This window comes from Bidens hawaiensis, unplaced genomic scaffold (assembly GCF_021521415.1).
Source record: "Bidens hawaiensis isolate Kalapana, Puna unplaced genomic scaffold, B.hawaiensis_p1.1 tig00004371_1, whole genome shotgun sequence".
Taxonomy (NCBI): domain Eukaryota; kingdom Viridiplantae; phylum Streptophyta; class Magnoliopsida; order Asterales; family Asteraceae; genus Bidens; species Bidens hawaiensis.
In genome coordinates, this window is record NW_027491264.1 from 66,261 (window position 1) to 85,449 (window position 19,189).

The 19,189-nt window shown below is 31.0% G+C and overlaps 1 pseudogene; it reads left to right on the forward strand.

Moving 5' to 3' along the window:
• The first annotated feature begins 657 nt into the window (after positions 1-657).
• Positions 658-17,170, forward strand: LOC143626457 (gibberellin 2-beta-dioxygenase pseudogene; annotated as a pseudogene).
• The last annotated feature ends 2,019 nt before the right edge of the window (positions 17,171-19,189 follow it).

The window sequence follows — 19,189 nt, forward strand, 5'->3', positions numbered from 1 at the left end:
TGTAACTATAGTCGAATATTTAAATAAGTCATAAAAACAGTTTTGAACCAATTTTTCTAAACTAATTCAACTATTTCATTTATTTATAAACATATTACTCATGACTAAGTAGTTTAATTAATTTTATGGTATTTGTCTCCTACAAAAGTTGTGTGAATTGTTAATTAATTTCACAGTTAGTTAGATTATTTGTAGTTTTTGTCGTAATTACTAGGTTTTTCTTGCCCTTTCTTTTTCAAATAGTTTTTGTCAAGGACTATACTCTAATTCTATATTAAAAATCTTAAAATAAAAACAATAAACACATCAACTTTGAATTTTTACATCGGTTTAATTATAATTCGGTCAACAAGATTTATGAATGCGTTTAAACATATATTAATTAATGCTTTTACATGGTCCCCAACTAGTTAACTTTTTATTAATTAGCAATAAATTCCATGATGATTTCATATGCCAAATTCAAACTAGATCAACCGAAATTATAAAACATGCAAATTCATAATAAATCATATTCTTATATAACGCCCAATAGTGCATAGATAAAAATCTAATTAAAATCAGTAAAATGTTTGTCTTTACACACAATATATATACGTAGATATAAATATATACATATATTAATTTAATATGCTCCATAACGTATATAAATATGCATATAATTCCCCATTCTGCTAGCACCAAACCAACAAATTAAACATGGATATACTATCACAAGACCAAAACAAGCCCATTGATCAAGCCAACAAATGGAACACAAGTACTGACTTTAAAGATATCCCAGTAATTGACCTCTCATTCCCTGATAATGCTAAGAACCTTATGGTCAAAGCCTGCCAAGATTATGGTTTCTTTAAGGTCATTAACCATGGTGTGCCACTTGGGCTCGTGTCAGAACTCAAAAATAAAGCCATGGAGTTCTTCAACATGAGCCAGTCCCGAGAAAGACAGGTATTGTCCTCCAAATCCATTAGGGTATCGTACCAACAAAATTGGTCCGAATGGAGATGTCGGATGGATTGAATATCTTCTCTTTACTTCCAACCAATTTCCCACAAATAGCAAACACTTTTCGTAAGATTTTCTTTTTCTCAATTATATTACTCTTAATTTATATAGATTAAATGCCATTCTGTGTCCGTGTACTAATTCATTAATCTTTTACAAAATAACAAGTACGCTAGAATTATATAGCCAATAGATATTGTTGGTGATTCCTGTCTAAAAGGCCCACTCACAAGTCGGTGAGTTAGGAGGTGTGATCAGTATTCTATTATTTGTGTTAATGGGGGTAATTAGAGTTTTATTGTTTATTGTTTATTGTTTACCAAGTTTTGGCGAGTATATTTTTATGTATACCAAGTTAAGGTTTCGTACGAGATATCTATAATATAGTTTTTGGGTGATATTTTCTGAAGTGATCCAATATTCGTGTTTTGTGAATGTTTCCATGCATCTCTTGTTTATCAATCCATTCATGAAATACTTGTAATTACGCATCATGAATAGATCTTGTGTGTCTGTATGTATGTGTGGTGGTGGTGGGTGGGGGGTAATTTTTAGAACCTCTTGAGTTGTTTGAACTTTAAGAATCAAATATGAACCGCATATTTAATTAATTGTGTTATCAATTTGTGTTTGTAAATTATACCATAATAAAAGTTTAAAGAAAGAGAGGATCAGTATTATTAAATTGTGAAGTGCTATTTAAGTAAAATGCACTAAATGAAAAAATAAAATCATCAATTCATATTCTCTTTTACTGTTTATGTATATTTAATTATTGATTTAAACTAATCAGTTTTTTATATAAAAAAAGTTGATTTATTAAACCGAATCATATGTTTTATAATTACATACATATAACAGTTTTCACCAAAATAACATTTACGTAAGTTACATTATTTTAATTACACAAGTTACATTTCGTTATATAATTACACAAGTTACATTTTGTTATAAAATAAACATTTACACGAGTTACATTTTCTTAAAAAAAAAAGATTGTGCAACTTATGTAAATGTCATAATATTATTACATAAATGTAATTTAATAATATTACATATATGAAATATCATGTTACACTAGAATTGTATTACTAACAAAATAAACAATTTTATGTGTAATACACCCTTACATGTTTGTATTTTTCTGATTTTTACAAAACTACATATATGTAATCCACGTAACACATGTAATATCAGGTTTACATTTACGTAATGCATATTACACAAGGTAATTAACATGAGAGTTCGATGTAATCACTAGTTCAAAAATGGTTTTTATGTGCGGTCAATTAAAGTGTTTTTGGGCGGTCCTTATCATAAAACCGCTCAAAACTTGTTTTGTTTATTAATTAACCAGCATAGCCGCCTAAAAGAAGAAATAACCGCTCAAAAAAATTCATTTCCCTACTTGCACAACTTAATCGCCCAAAAAGTACTCGTATTAGTTACTAATGCTAACCGCTCGCAAAATATTTTATATAAATTAAAAGGCACAATAGAATTATAAGGGCTTCAAGTCTCACTTGTTGATTCACTATTTGTTATTATTATTTCTATCGTATTCATTCTTTATTAACCCCCTATTATTTCTATCGAATTCATTTTTTGTTAACCGGTCAATAATTGTCTTTAATTCTTTATTACATTTATTTTCATATATTTAACTATTGTTTGATTTTTTATGTTATGATTTATTATATTATAAACGGGTTTTGGGTCAATTAACACAACCCATTTAATGAACGATCGGCTCCGGATTAGCCCGTTTATTCAGTGAAAGTCGGGTTAATCGGGCTAGCCATGTTACTCTATATTTTTAAGTTGATTTTGTGTTTCTAACTTAATTATGGGTTGCAATATTTCTTATTCCACTCAATTTTCAATTTCTTTCACAAGTAATTATATTATAATTACATATAGGCCTGTAAGCGAATCAAACAACATGAATAAGGACATGTCCGTGTATGTTAATTTAAGTTTATACGAACAAAAACGCAGACACTTAATCGAACAATATTTGTGTTCATGTTTGTTTGCTTCAAACATGAACATGTTCGTGTTCGTTTATGTTTGTTCATTTAAAATCCAAACAAACAGTTGACGAATATAAATGAACATAATTAAACAAAGATAAATAAACATATATGCACATACATAAACGAACACAAACAAATATAAATGAACACATTTAAGTGAACACAAACAAATATAAAACATATCAGGGTGATATAATTTCTAAATGCAAATAATATTTAATAATTTTCAATAATATGTAAATGAATGAACGAACATAAACAAATTTAAATGAACGATCATAAACAAACGTTAACAAAAAGGCAGAATAATCAGACACTCTATGAAACTTCCACCATTGACTTTTTAGTGTTTATTTTGCCTTTGCATTAATATTGTATTGAAGTTAACTATTACAATTAGTCAGTTAACCCGAAACCTAATTTTTTTTTCTAAAAATGTACCCAAAATCCGACCCTATTAACAATTCGGGTTATTCTAGTTAACCCCGAATAACCCGATTAATACTTTTTGACCCTATTTAACCTGACCTTAATTACCTTATTCATGTTCGGGTCGGGTTAATCAGGTTCGGGTATTTTGGACACTCCTAGGTGGGATATATGTTGATCCATCACGTCAAAGTAGATGATCAAGGTATGTATGTATGTATGTATGTATTGCATGCATGCACGCAATGCATGTATGTGTTCAATCGTTAGTATATATGTATTAGGAGTGTGCATGGGTCGGTTTGGGGCAGTTTTGAGCCAAATCCAGAACCATAACCGATATGACGGTTTTAGTAATCGGTTTTGTAGGTTATAGTGAGCCGGTTATGGGTCAATTAACCGTAACCAAAACAATGTAATTTGACCCAAAAAATTAGTACCAATTATTACAAAAAACAACATGACATAATCTAATAAAGTATATAATCCATAATATTAATACCAAATATTTAAAAGAGAATGACATTATATAATCTAACAATGAAATTCAACTTAATTTGATAACAAACGATGAACCAAAAACATCAAAACGATATAATCCAACAACATTTTTTGTGGAAGTTAATCCCAAATATATTAAACATATTGTTGGCTAAATAAATGGGTTGGTTCGGTTACAACGGTTTTGGATTTATCTTTAACCAAAACCGACCCTTATTTGACGGTTTTTAAAAATTCATTAAACCGACCCACCGGTTATGACAGTTATCGGTTAAAATCGGTTCGGCTATGTAAGTTATGGTTCGGTTTAGCGGTTATGACGGTTAAGTTGCTCACCCCTAATATGTATTATGTATTAAATTGTAGTCCGTAACTTAAATTTTTTTTAAAATGTTTGATTTTGAATTCAGGCGTGGCTCAAGATCAATAAGGACTTACATAATTGTCATAGCATAGGATGAGGCTCAAGCGTACATTATCGAATTGACGACTTAAGGTGGACAATGGGGTGGTGTCGGTGGGTAAAACTTGAGCGTTGGTAAAACCCAATCGTTGTTGATACAGTACGTTGAGCCAATGATTTTACGCAAATTTGGTCGGATTTCTTCATGCTCGTTACGATACCAGAACTAGAACAAAAAATTCGGTATTCGGGCGGTTTTCGTTAAGTTCGTCATGGTACTGAAACTTAACCAAAAAGCGGTGAGGCTACGTGAATTCGGTCGGTTTACGTCACGCTCGTTACGATACCAGAACTAGAACAAAAAAATGGGCATTACGGGCGGTTTTCGTTATGCTCGTTATGGTACTGAAACTAAACCAACACCTTGTTAGTCTACGTGAATTCGGTCGGTTTTCGTCACGCTCGTTACGATACTGAACTAGACCAAAAACAAAATCGACATTCAGGCGATTTTCATCATGTTCATTACGATACTGAAGCTAAACGAAACGTGGTGAGTCTACGTGAATTCGACAAGTTTTCGTCATGTTCGTTATGATACTGGAACTAAAACAAAAAAAATATTCACCAATATGGTGCCGTCAAGCCGCTCAAAAGGGTCATTGCGATTCCAAATCTCCTAATTGTTATATATAGTAATTAGTTTTTATCTTTCTTATTACGGGGTTGTTTTACATTATTCGTTTCTAATATTTATATATTTTTTTGAATTTTAGTCTTATTTATTTTTAGCCGTTCTTGGTTTGTTTTAAAAACGGACCGAGCCGAACGACTCATTTCCAATTGAGCCGAAATCGAACGAACATTTTTCAAACAATTTTCAGCGAGCAGTTTGGACAACCATGTCTCTAATTTATTTTATTATTTTATTTAATACAAAATAATTGAGTTTGATGATTATCTTTTTAGTCGAAAGTCATCTTGCCATTCAAATATTACAAAAAGTTCGTATTTTCGTTTTGCTATCCTATTTCCACTTAAATTTCAATTTGCTGTTCCATTTTTAAAAGAAAAATAAACACCGCCAAATTATTCGTTTTCCCGCACAGTTTTTATTCTCTCAAGCACCAACTTACAGAAGTTGCTCTCCTCCGTCGCGGCGACAGCCATCTATTTCTCTGATCTCCCCAATTGTTACACAGGTAAGAACCCTAACTTTTCTCCTTCATTATCCTTCTATCTTGTGCAAAAATTTGAAAGAAATGCAACATTGTTTCAGGAATTTTGGTTGTGGATTCGTGTCTAAGCTTTTAGTGAAAAGAATTGGTCAATTTCTAGCTTTGAAAGGTTAAGTTTTATAAGTTTAGGTATGTATATACACATGATTCCTCTGTTTATATGTTTGAATGGTTTATGTGGTATGTAACTATGTATCAATGTGATTATCAATATAAATTTGTTATCAGTGTAACAAAATTGTTATGTTTATTTTTTACGTTTTAATCTGGGGCAAGATCACATTGATTTGTTATTGTTTAGTTTAATGCTCTAGCTAGCTCGCATGTTAACAAGTCACTTTAGCGCTCAGGTTAATGTGCCTAAGGAATGTAGCCAATAACCAGTTCAATATCCCAATTGACTACTCCAAATATTAGGCGATGTTGCTATTTTTAGCGGACGGGCTGATTGATGCTAGCATGTAACATTGGTGTCAAATGTAAGGTTTTTTTCTCTCGTATAATTATATTTTTTAAAAATATAGTTAAATTTTTTAACTTTTACTATTTATTTTCTTGATGTTAGCTAGGTATTTGGACACCCTACCAATATAAAATACTCAGGTTGTCTTTTTCAGCACCCAAAAATAACTGAGAAAGAGTGCTTTGTTCAAGTCTACAAATTTTCATCATGGTAAAAAATATTTCTTTCTTGCGCCATTTTTCAATAAGTTATATATGATTGTATTTTAGTATATTCTAAATTTTTTATTTATTTTATTACTATTTTCTTTTGACTTATTAACTTTTTTTTAGCTTGCATTGGGCGGTGTTTATCATTTTTCCTGCAGAACATAAATGATGGGTTTTGGATTCGGAATATTGTTTTCTTTCAAAGGAGCTGAATGTTAGAATAAATATATTTTATATATATTTATATATGGCCCTTATAATTATTTATCTTATTATTGATCATTGACCTAAATAACCTTATGTTTATAACTGGTAAATCCTTGATGGACGGAATTACCCTTACTAACATTAATAGGGTTTCCCCTTGGGTGTATATATAGAGAGCTTATTAGAGAGGTTAATAACTAATGATGAATAATAACACCATAAGAATCATCCCCTACCTCTCTCTCTCAAATCGTGTTCATCAAGAACACCTAATCTCCATCCTAACCATACACCCTAAAGGGGAACTCGATCAGAAGAAGAAGATGTCAATCTCAAACATCACTGGATTATCAGGTATTACATATTTCCTTGTTTCCATTATATCATCGATTATAGAAACTGATTAACATGTGGTATCAGATCATGATGTTGATTAATCAGTTTCTTCGATGTCCATAAAAACTGGAATTAAAATAGGAAACGAGTTTTTTGATTAAAACCCTTATGTTTACGATTTTGATCATCATCATAAAACTGATTGGATCTGATGTTCGTATTACTTCTAACGAATTGTTAGGTCTGATTAAAACCTGTTCATTATAAAAAACCTGATTATTTTCGAAATCTGTTTTACAAAACTTTCAGATTTCGATTCCAGTATTAAATCTGATAATATAATCGAAAACAGTTTCGTAAAATTCTTGAAACTGTTCTTGTTTTTTTCGAAGATGTTCTTGAAGAACATCATAATTTCGAAAACTAACCTTAATTAGGATTAACTTGGGAAAATGAAATCTGTTAAAGAGATAATATTATCTCTAAGTTTAATTTCAAAATCTTTTAAATAAGATAAAAGATATAATTTTGAAATCTTATTAAAATTAGAGATAATCTAAAACTTTAAAGAAATAATATTATCTCTAAGTTTAATTTCAAAATCTTTAATATAAAATAAAAGATATAATTTTGAAATCTTATTAAAATTAGAGATAATCTAAAACTTTAAAGAGATAATATTATCTCTAAGTTTAATTTCAAAATCTTTTAAATAAGATAAAAGATATAATTTTGAAATCTTATTAAATTTTGAGATAATCTAAAACTTTATAACAGAATCTCCCAAATCCCTTAAAATTAGGAAAAGGTTATCAGGTTGATTATTCTTTTCGAATTCTGCTAATGTTGCGAATCAAGGCATCTATTCGCAACAACTGGACTCTAATCGCAACAAATGAAATGTTGCGAAATCGCATGATGTTGCGAGAATTACATATTATCTTGCGAGTAACATGTTGCGAATGTCCACTAATTATGTTGCGATCAGAACCTAACATCACAGAATGTTGCGAAGGGACATATGTTGCGAAAAGTCACTAATGTTGCGAACCTTAAGATGTTGCGAGTATTACTTAAGATGTTGCGACGAGCTAATTTTGCAAGATGTTGCGAGTATTACCTATTGATGTTGCGATCAGCCCATAAAATCACAGGATGTTGCGAGTACTCTTAATCGCAACAATTATGTTGCGAGTGCTTTAAATCGCAACAATGCTGATTACATCACAACAACTCCATTCGCAACATCTCTCATAACAACATCATTCGCAACATCTCTTATAAAACATCAATCGCAACATTACTTATGACTGCACTGTTCGCAACATCTAAAATCCCCTAACCAAATTCGCAACATCACTTCGAAGAAATCGCAACTTTACTTATATCTTACATGTTGCGAAATGATCAGAAACCCTTATATATAACCTAACTGATTAAGGGGCCTTGCTCCGTTAAATTACTTAACTTAAATAACACTTATAGTTCACTTCTGCCCAACGGTGATGTGTAACCTAATATTGTTATTTAAGTCTAATTAAGTATGTCACTTAAAAGTGTATGTCCTAACATTATCAGACATTCGCATGACTTTAGTTTTGCTTAACTTAAACAACACTTCATGAGTTCACTTCTGCCCAATGGTGATGTGGTAGCTTAACAAAGTTGTTTTAGTCTAACTAAGCATAGTCATCTAAAAGATGAGTATCCTAAAATTGCTAGATACTCAAATGACATTAACTTTGCCTTAAATACCTTAAATGTCTCAATTCTGCCCAACGGTGATTTGTTACATTTATGTATTGCAAACTTACCTTGTGCATAACAACTTGATTGTTCCAATTCTGCCCAACGGTGATTTGTTACAATTATTTTCGCACAAGAATTTTATACTTAAATAATACATTTTCTGCCCAACGGTGATCTATTTTATTTAAGTATAATAAAATTAATTTTGGTATTATACTTAAAATTATCACATCTTCATAATGATCCTTACATTAATGATCCTAATTTCAGTCTGCCTTATTAGATTACTCATAACATAAATCACTCTAAAATTCTTCTATAAAGTTTGAATCTCAAACCTAAATCATCCACTCTTATTACAAAACCTAAGAAGAGTTTTGCTTCTAAAAGGGTCTTATAAAATTTGCCCTTTTGAGTCTTGATTATCCTTAAAGACTTGAAATTCTTACTGCTCATTATGATAAAAGTATTACAGAAAAACACTTGAGCATAATCAGTGGGATAAATAAATATGTCTCTTATGATAATCAAGAACTCCTTACATGATTCCTATCAGGTGAGCAATTACGGATTCTAAAATTCCTAAGACTAACGTTTTTTTTCTATGGAAATAATAGAATCAAAACAATTCCTAAGATGCATGCAAAACACTCTAATTCTAAATAAAAAGGTTAATTGGCATTTGTGAATACATCCTAATATTTAATTCCATGACCCATAAACTGAGAGCTTATACATGGAACTTAATGAAGTCTTTTCAGTGTATTACTTTTCCACCAGTACAATTAGATGCCTTAAGAATCAACTATAACACTCAGAAGTACTAAAGGAAACTGAGTGTGTTGCTAGCAATATATGTACAGGAAAAGGAATGCCTAAAATTGAAAATCAAATGTTATTCACCTTATTACCACTAAACCTTAAAAGAGGATAGTTCTAAAGTCTTGAAACAAAATACAAGTACTGCTTCCAGCTCTAAGTTCTCAAAGGGAAAGTCTCACTGCAAAATCATGCCATTAGACTAGGCACGAGCAAAGAGACTATCCATACCTCAAGGGAACAGTTGGCTAAGAAAGGTAGTTGCCAATTAATGATATTTAACTCCACTAATATTAATATCCCTATTAACACATGTTAGTTGAGTTTAGTTTTATACGTTTCCTTATCAGAAATCGATAATAATTAAGATGAGAGTCAGTGACTCATTTAATGTTAAGGTTGTAAGAACCATAAAAGCTGTTTTGTATTAAGCTTTATGATACCTTAAACATTCTAGAGTTTACTCAGAATTTAGTATCAATACTAAAGCTACATTTTGACAGTTATAAGGTTTTAAATGACCAAAACAAAGTCACTACTAACTAAAACTATCATATTATCGGTCGTTATTATCTGAATAGAAACCTTATAAGATAAAACTAAGCGATGCTACAAATTTCACAACCTTTTGTTATCATAGAAATGAGAATTTAACAAAAGATAAATGAGACTTACGTACTTCATCCATTAAGACCAAAATTTTCATGAGAAATCATGACTCGGTTGACAAAGGATGAATTGCCATTAAATCTCATTCTTAGTGATTTGAAAGCATGTGTTAAATGCCCTAAATATAAACTGGATAAAGGGAGTAAGTGAGGTCCACCATAAGTTATAATTCACTGCTATTAGTGGAGCTTAGAAGAATATCAACTTGTATCTAATCTGTTTCCTACTGGACAAGTTCTTTAAAGAAATCAATTCATATATACTTATCAGTATTCCTTCTAAATATGTCCTTAAAATTTCTTATGAAATATGGACAATAAGGAAATCAAGTCTAAAATGTATGAAAGTTTCCTATGACATGAATCGCCAAAACTTGTATGGAGTTTTAGAGGCCTAAAAGATCAGTGGGAGCACTGAGTGTCCTTATATGCAAGAGATGGGGGAGAAACAACTTAATCTACCTCATAAAACATCCCTTGTATAAGACACTGCTCCATTATATCTTGTCTCCTTAACATTTAATGCTACTCCTAACAAATTTTGTTGGATACCTAAATATGGGAAAACTTAGATTTCTTACCAAGACTAATTAATATAATCCTCAATTAGAATTTATTGGTCTTCTGATGTTGACCCTAAGCATGCTGAATTCTTACATATTTCTAAGGTCAGTAGGAGCAGTAAAAGTCCTTATCATAACTTGGCTAAGTACAAGACGCGGGGGGAGAGATTGTCGCTTACTTTAACTCCGATTACACCTCTTGTACACCATACTGCACCAACTCTTACATACTTAGAAACTAATATTGCTCCTAATATACCTGAAAATATGAAACTCCTTATAAACCCAATAATCAACTCAGGAGGTCATCTAGGTCTCAAAGGCCTACTAACTTTGATGATTATGTACCCTACCTGACTAAAGATTAAATGGATTTTGGAAGGTTTAATGATCCTACATCTTCTAATTAAACCATTAGTATCAATCAATCTTCTAAAATAGTATAACGTTTGGGATTTGGTTGAATTACCTAAAAGGTAGTCATTACTAAACTAAATCTGAATGAATAACGTTAATACACTAAAGGTATGATTGATTGATAAAGGTATACTCAAGAGGGAATAAATTATCAAAGAACCTAGTTCCTTGTCTTACAAAAGGTTACTTTGAGGATCATCACTGTTCTAGTAGCTTATAATAATTTAGAGCTACATTACATGAACATTAAAACAACTTTCCCTAACACTGGCCTACATGTTCGTAAAATAACCTGTAAGTTCTAAACTGAAGGTTAAGAACACTTAGTTTGTAAGTCAATAAAATCCATGTATGGGTTGATGCAAGAATCAATAATGAAATCATAATGCAACTCTCTTCATCAAGAACTAAGTGGATTGATTTACCTACCTCAAGATGAGTGGGAGCAACTAATGTAAACTTGTCCTTATATAGATGACATTCTTTTGACAAGTATATGTTACATGAGTCAAAGTATTGTTAACGCATATCTTGACCTAATCAATCTCGGAGATACCTCTTATTTAATAGTTATCAAAATACACCGAGATAGACTCATTAGTTTTATATGTTTTACATGAAACGGGTTCTTACACTTGTAACATACAATATTGCTCTCCTTTAGAGGCTAATAGGACAAATGAGATTATTTCCTTATGCATCATTAATTAGATGCCTTAAGAAGGTTCAAATCTATACTCGTTTAGATATTGGTCACATTGCTAAACACTAGACTAATTATTTCTATTGTGAAGCATCTGATAAAATATCACAATATCTCTAAGAAACGAGACACAATAATTTAAAGAAGAAGAAGTGAGAACTAAAAAACGGTTGACTACTAATATTCTAACTTTGTCAACTTCTGGGTATATCCTTATGTCAGCAGACATTACTATCTCATGAAGGAGTCCTAACTAACTGATAACAACGACCTAAGTTATAATGACATAATATGTTGCTGATCATAACGCAACGTGTCACTAAATGTTGTTGGAAAACTTTATCAGTTGACTCATAATTTATTAACTTCATATAAATCCAATATTGAAGACTTATTGTGATAAAGTCAGCTACCCTTATTTCTTGAACAGTAACAGTTCAAGCGGAGCTGCATTAGAATTCGATACAAGTCTAAATTATTGTTCGCTTATGACTTAAGAACAAATAGAGGAAACTAAACTTTTGTATCGAATGCATTCATGATATGCTTATGGATCCACTAATTAAAGGTCTGTCACCCATAAGTCTCCTAAATGGCCAATAATAGAGACGGGTTTTACCAATGACCAAGCGCAACTGCGTATCGTACTATGAATGATTTATTATTAATTTTTCCTCATACGTTGAAAATTTGTTTTGTCTCTAAATACGTTCATGCATGCCTAAAGACGTATAGACACTAATTATACAAATCAACGGTAAGGGCTTATTTGTCAATTTGATCCTAAAGTTAGGTTTTAAATTTGAGTTGTAGTATGATTAATGGGGGTCCTGAGTCGAATATTGATTCAACGACTGTATTTCTCTGCTGCAATTTGGGTTTAGAACTAAAATGAGTATTAACCTCTGATCAGACTAATCTAATGCTCATAATAAATAATTACTAGGCCAAGTGGGAGAATGTTAGAATAAATATATTTTATATATATTTATATATGGCCCTTATAATTATTTATCTTATTATTGATCATTGACCTAAATAACCTTATGTTTATAACTGGTAAATCCTTGATGGACGGAATTACCCTTACTAACATTAATAGGGTTTCCCCTTGGGTGTATATATAGAGAGCTTATTAGAGAGGTTAATAACTAATGATGAATAATAACACCATAAGAATCATCCCCTAACTCTCTCTCTCAAATCGTGTTCATCAAGAACACCTAATCTCCATCCTAACCATACACCCTAAAGGGGAACTCGATCAGAAGAAGAAGATGTCAATCTCAAACATCACTGGATTATCAGGTATTACATATTTCCTTGTTTCCATTATATCATCGATTATAGAAACTGATCAACACTGAAAACTTCTTTTGAGGGTTTATTTACTTGGAAGTTGATAAAGGTGTGTTATTTATATTATATTATAATATGGATTAATTATCTTGTTTGTCTATGTAATGTAAACAACAAGAAGGATCCTGGAGTGTGGATTCATGGTAAGTAATTTATTTTAAATTTTACCAACACCAGTTTTATTTTCCAAACAATGTAAACATTCTTTGTTACATAACTTACATCTCACTTTTTTTTATGTTATAGATTTGGAACGATACGACATATATCTCAAGAGAAAATCAACATGTTGATTATCAGAAAGCTTTTTTCTTCGGTATTTAGTGATAAAATGACCGATTGAACATAGTTTAGTATTGTATATGACCGATTGAATATAGTTTAGTATTGTATTTGAATAAGTACATTTTGTAAATGATGTATGTTTAATGAATTAAACAATTTTTGTTGAATTTGTTTGGTTTTGGTTTCTTTTCAGCTAGATTTATATAAACTTTTTAAGATTTATATTATATTTGAAGAGCTAAATTTTGCTAAATTAAAAAATATATATTCTTCTACTTTCTCAAATTTTGGGCGTTGATACCACAATTATTGGGAAGACTTTTTGGGCGGTTCTTAATTAATTTGAGCGGTCATTTTTTTGTTTATGTTTAGCTTCATTTGAGCGGTCTTCATCCTCATTATAGGCGGTTCCCAAACCGCCGAGAATAGCTATTGTATCTTTTCAGCGATGCCTGTTTGGGCGGTCTTGAAACCGCCTAAAACAAGCCTATTTACCGCTAAAAAAGACCCCATTTTTGTACTAGTGAATCCACTTAAATTATATTCGATTAGGTATATGTAAATGTGGTATTGCATACGTGTACTCCACGTAAAATCATGTAAAATTGTATTTACGTATAACGTAACATTTTCTTTTATATATGTAAATAAGTTATTATCTTATTATATATAAAAGACCATTATCAATTTTTTAGTTGTTTATATTTTTCTTGAAAATTTTTAAAAAGTGTTTTCAAAATAAAATTGAATAAAGCATCAAGCTCTAAATCTAATATGGTGATAAATAAGTAAAATAATTTAATATATTTATTCATCAAGAATAAAGGGTTCGTATGAACTTGAACAAGGGTGCTGTTAAAAATTCAAACTAAAATTAATGCCAATAAAAAAATTAATGCCAATAAAAATTGATAAGAGTATGCATGATAAATATACATGTTACACATTAAAAAAAGTATACTTAAAGATTAAACGAATTTGGAGTGAAGAGTTTTAAATTTTTGAAAGTCGACTTTTTATTTATTTTTTATATGAAAATTAAATTTCTATTGTCCTCATCTCATTTTGCTGTCTAGTTGTCTACATTTTGTAAAGTGAAAATTATATTAATTCCTTTAAAGGTTGGTGCCCTTTTCAAATCAAAGTGAAATATTAGCCAACTAGTTAGAATAAAGAAAGAGAAATAAAATAATTGACACAAATACCTTTTAATATTTAAGAGAATAATTATGTGTGTTTAATTGGTCCACTCAATATGTTTTTAAATTCTTACAACTCTATAAGCTTTTCAAATGAACTCACCTACTATATATATAAAAAAAAGTTAAAACACAAATGACATAAAAATGAGAAGTATGAAACGATTTATGACACATCAAAAAGCTCCTCAGGAAAATCCTTAAAAGAAACAGTAAAAAATGCAAAACTCAAAATATATATAAAAACAAAAAAAATCAAAATGTTTCTCCCGTCATTCTTATTTCAAAAAAAAAAAGCCGAAAAGATACAATGTCGAAAATGAACAAACACACTGATAAATAAAAAAAGACATAATATGTCGCAAAATATAACACAATTCCGAACAATATATAACATAATGTCGAGTAATATAACATAATATCAAGAAAAAAATAAACAATGTCAAGGGAAAAACACAATTGATGATGAAAATAAACAAAAAAACACAATGATTAATAAAAAATACAATGATCGTTTTTCCTCAACATTGTGTCTTTCTCGAGTCATTTTTTAACGAGAAAGACGGTGAAACATTTTGTATTTTTATATTTTTTATTTTTTTATTAAGTTTTGAGTTATGACTTTTTTTTATTAACTTTTCATTACTTTTTTTGAGATTTTTTTTTGCTACAAATCCTTCTCATTCTTCTCATTTGTATCCCTCTTTTTAGAGTAACCTGACCCACTCTCTCTCTCTCTCTCTCTCTATATATATATATATATAGAACTATTTTGACCATAAAAAACTCTTTTTAAGAAAAATAAAAAAGTTATAAAACAAAAGAAAACACAAAAATAAAAACGATAAAAAAACCAAAAGTTTTTATCTTTCATCCCGGTTTCATAAAAAATAAAAAAAATATCGATTCAGCATATATGTATAATACTTAATTTTATACATATTATTTTTTATACACATATGTACAATTAAGATAAATGATAAAGTACATATGAGTACATTATGTATATAGAGATTAAATAAAAATATACACACGTATATAATTAGTTTTTTTATGAATAAAAATTTTGGTTTTTTACTTTTTAAAATTTTCGTTATTTTTTCGTTTTATATTTTTTGAAAATATTTTTAAGAGGTTCTTATGGCTCAAAATGGTTTCTAATGTTCTCATAGGAAAATTCAAGACTCGATCCATCGTCCTATAAATATTTAAAATTGTTAACTTTTTGAAACACGAGTGTATATACTAAATATAGCCTCCTTTCTCCAAAGTACTACTTTAGTCTACCTGAAATCATTGTTAAAATAAAACTAAGTAATTATTTTCAAAAGCTTATGTTTGAATGTTTGATGTGGTGTGTTTTGTAAATTAAGGTCACTAGCAAAAGAGTATGTGGAAGTAGTGAGAAAACTGGGGTGTGAAATACTTGAGTTACTGGCAGATGGCTTGAAGATAGAACCCAAGAGTGTGTTAAGCAGGATGTTAAGTGATGAGAACGCCGACACTATCTTCAGAATAAACCACTATCCGCCCTGCCCAGACCCTAACCCTAACCTTGGCCATCAAACAACGAACAATAGCTTGAACTGTATTGGATTTGGTGAACACACAGACCCACAACTTATATCAATTGAAAGATCTAACAACACGCCCGGCTTACAAATATGTCTACGTGATGGAACTTGGGTTCCAGTCCCACCTGACGAAACTTCTTTTTTCATCAATGTAGATGACTTGTTACAGGTGATGATCAATTGTTCTTTTTAAATTAATTAAGGTCCTTTTGCACTGCCCCGTTTGATTTCATATTATCAAACGGCCATCCACAAAGCATTAAAACTGCAGTTTTGAACTAAAAAGTCAAACTTTGAAAATCATTAGTCTTGGAACAATATCAGAATGGTCGTTCTGACCATAGAAGGTCAAACTTTGAAAATTATTGATTAGGACGATTGTTTGTTCCATATATCGATAATTGTTCTGACCATAGATGATCAAACATAATTTGTGTTATCAAAATGGTCGTTAGACCTCTATTTGGATGGCCATCTAAAACATTGTGGGATTATATGTCCGACAGTGTGTGTATCAGTGTATGGATAGCTCCATTAATAATGTGATCAATATATTAATTAATTCATGATATTAGGATATTATTAGTGTTTAGCTAAGTTAAGCTCATGGACAAGTTATATTTTATATTTTTGATTTATTTCCTACATATATATCAAGTTCTCCAATATTCGTTCAATAATATTATTTCATTTTTTTTCTCCTTAAGTTTGAATATTTTGTTTTAAGTACTGTTGATTTGGATGAAGGTGATAACAAATGGAAGGTTCAAAAGTGTAAGACATAGAGTGGTCGCAGACAGATTGAAGTCTAGGGTTTCAATGATATACTTTGGCGGTCGCCATTGATGGAGAAGATTGCACCATTGGGGTCACTCATGGAAGCAGGTGAAGAAAGTTTGTATCATGAGTTCACTTGGTTTGAATACAAAACATGCACCTACAAGACTAGACTGGCTGATGATAGACTCTCTTTCTTTCACAAAGGCTCTCATCCTTTGGTTTGAAACATTTCAAAAGCCAACCACATGTCATGTGCATATGACCGATTAGTTATCTTTGATGTTACTAGGTTTTATGGAACATATGACTTGTGAGATCATTAACTTGTTTTTAATAATTTATTTTCAAAAAAAGATGACTAAGTTAATATGTATTTCTTTTATAACTGTAAGAGAATATTATTAATTCCGGAAGTTACTATATATAAGCTATAGGGTATGTTTGGCAAAGAGATTTTAAGAGCTTCTAGGAGTTACAAGCTACAAGCTTTTAAGAAAAAGCTCATTTTTACTGAAAAGTCTTGTTTGGTTGGAGTAGCTTGAAGTTTTTAGGTTATGAGAGAAAGCTTGAAGTTAAAAGCTCCAACTAGTATCGTTTATAAAAAGCTCCAAGCTTTTAGCATTTCAAATTTTACAATTTTGGTACTTGAACTTTCATCACTTTTTGTTAATTTATATAATAATTTCATATTTAACCCTTATTCAAAACAAACTACTCAAATGATTTTTTTAAAATGCCATAACATTTTCACACGTTAATATATATTTAAACAAATTGCATCATAAACACGCGCATTTTATTCTCTTTAATTTGAGTATCATATTGTTATACTTCTTTACTTTAAAAAATTAGCATATTATGTGATTACTTGTTAGGATCAGCAACAGTCGAGTCAGGCAAGCCAATGTTATGTGTAAGACCAAATTAGGGTCGGAACGAGTAGGTGCAAAAAGGGCTAATTTAGTTCGATTCGTGTCGGTACAGTTTTGAGTCAAAAATGTTCAAGTCAGAATAGATTTTGGATTAGAACAGTGCACCGCACGAGCACCCAACTAGTTTTATTAAAAGCTCCAGCTACTCTGCCAAACACCTAAATATTTATAAAAAGCTAACAGCTACCAGCTACAACTTCCGGCCACCAACTTCCAGCCACCAGCTAGCAGCTTCCAGCTACAGCTACCAGCTAGTTTTGCCAAACATACCCATAGCATGATTACATATGGAGGCCGAGATCAGCTATGGAAAAATGACCAAAATAGCCTAGTTCTTATCACTTTCACAAACTACCCAAAATAGCCACCTAAATCTTCACCAGCAACGGTTCTTCACCACCCGCCAATGGTTTTAGTCCTACCATCTGACGAAACTCGTAGACCTGTATGATCGCGCCATCTGTACACATATTCTGCCAACCAATGTAATTGTTCGCCAACGGACGAAATTGTTTCGCCAATCGACGAAACTGTTCCCATCCGACAAAATTGTTCTGCCACCCGACGAAACTGTTCTCATCTCTTACCTCTAAAACTCAACCTTTTAACCAACATTCATCTCCATCTTTCTTATTTCTCTACAAAACCAAGCAAAACCATATTGTAAATCGCTTAGTTTTTCTAGGAGAACACAACCATAGTGTTTATTTTCCAAGAATCATATTTGTTGTTTAGAAATTTGCGCAAGAAATTGGCGAACCCTAGATTTTCAATTTGGAGGCTTTTGATTTCGAGTTCAAAGAGTGAAATTCAAGTTCCATCTAACCGTCATAAGGGTAAAACCGTCCGACTGTTTAACCTTATGTCGGTTTCACTAAAAGTCCCAGCGGGTTTGTTAAAAAACTGGTAGTTCGTTAACGAGTTCTGTCAATCCAACAAAGAAGATGACAGTCAACAAGATCTTAGTGGTTGAAGATTTTTGTCGAATGGCATGACCAAAATCGTTAGTGTCTCGTGAAAAACCTTCGTCGGCGATGATTTGGATGGCTATTTTGGGATTTTGTGAAAGAGATGGCTAAAATTGGTTACAAGTTGGTCAAAGTGGCTATTTTGATCATTCTCCCTCTACCATCTAGGGTGGGGTCAACTGACCCTTCAAGTTTTCATTTATGTATAACATAACGTATATTATGGTTTTTCAACCAAGACCCTAGATGGCTAGATATAATGGAAATAGTATCGAGTTCCTTTAAGTACTCCATTTTCTATAGTTTTGTTATGGCATGTGTTCCCAAATGAACCTGAGCTTAT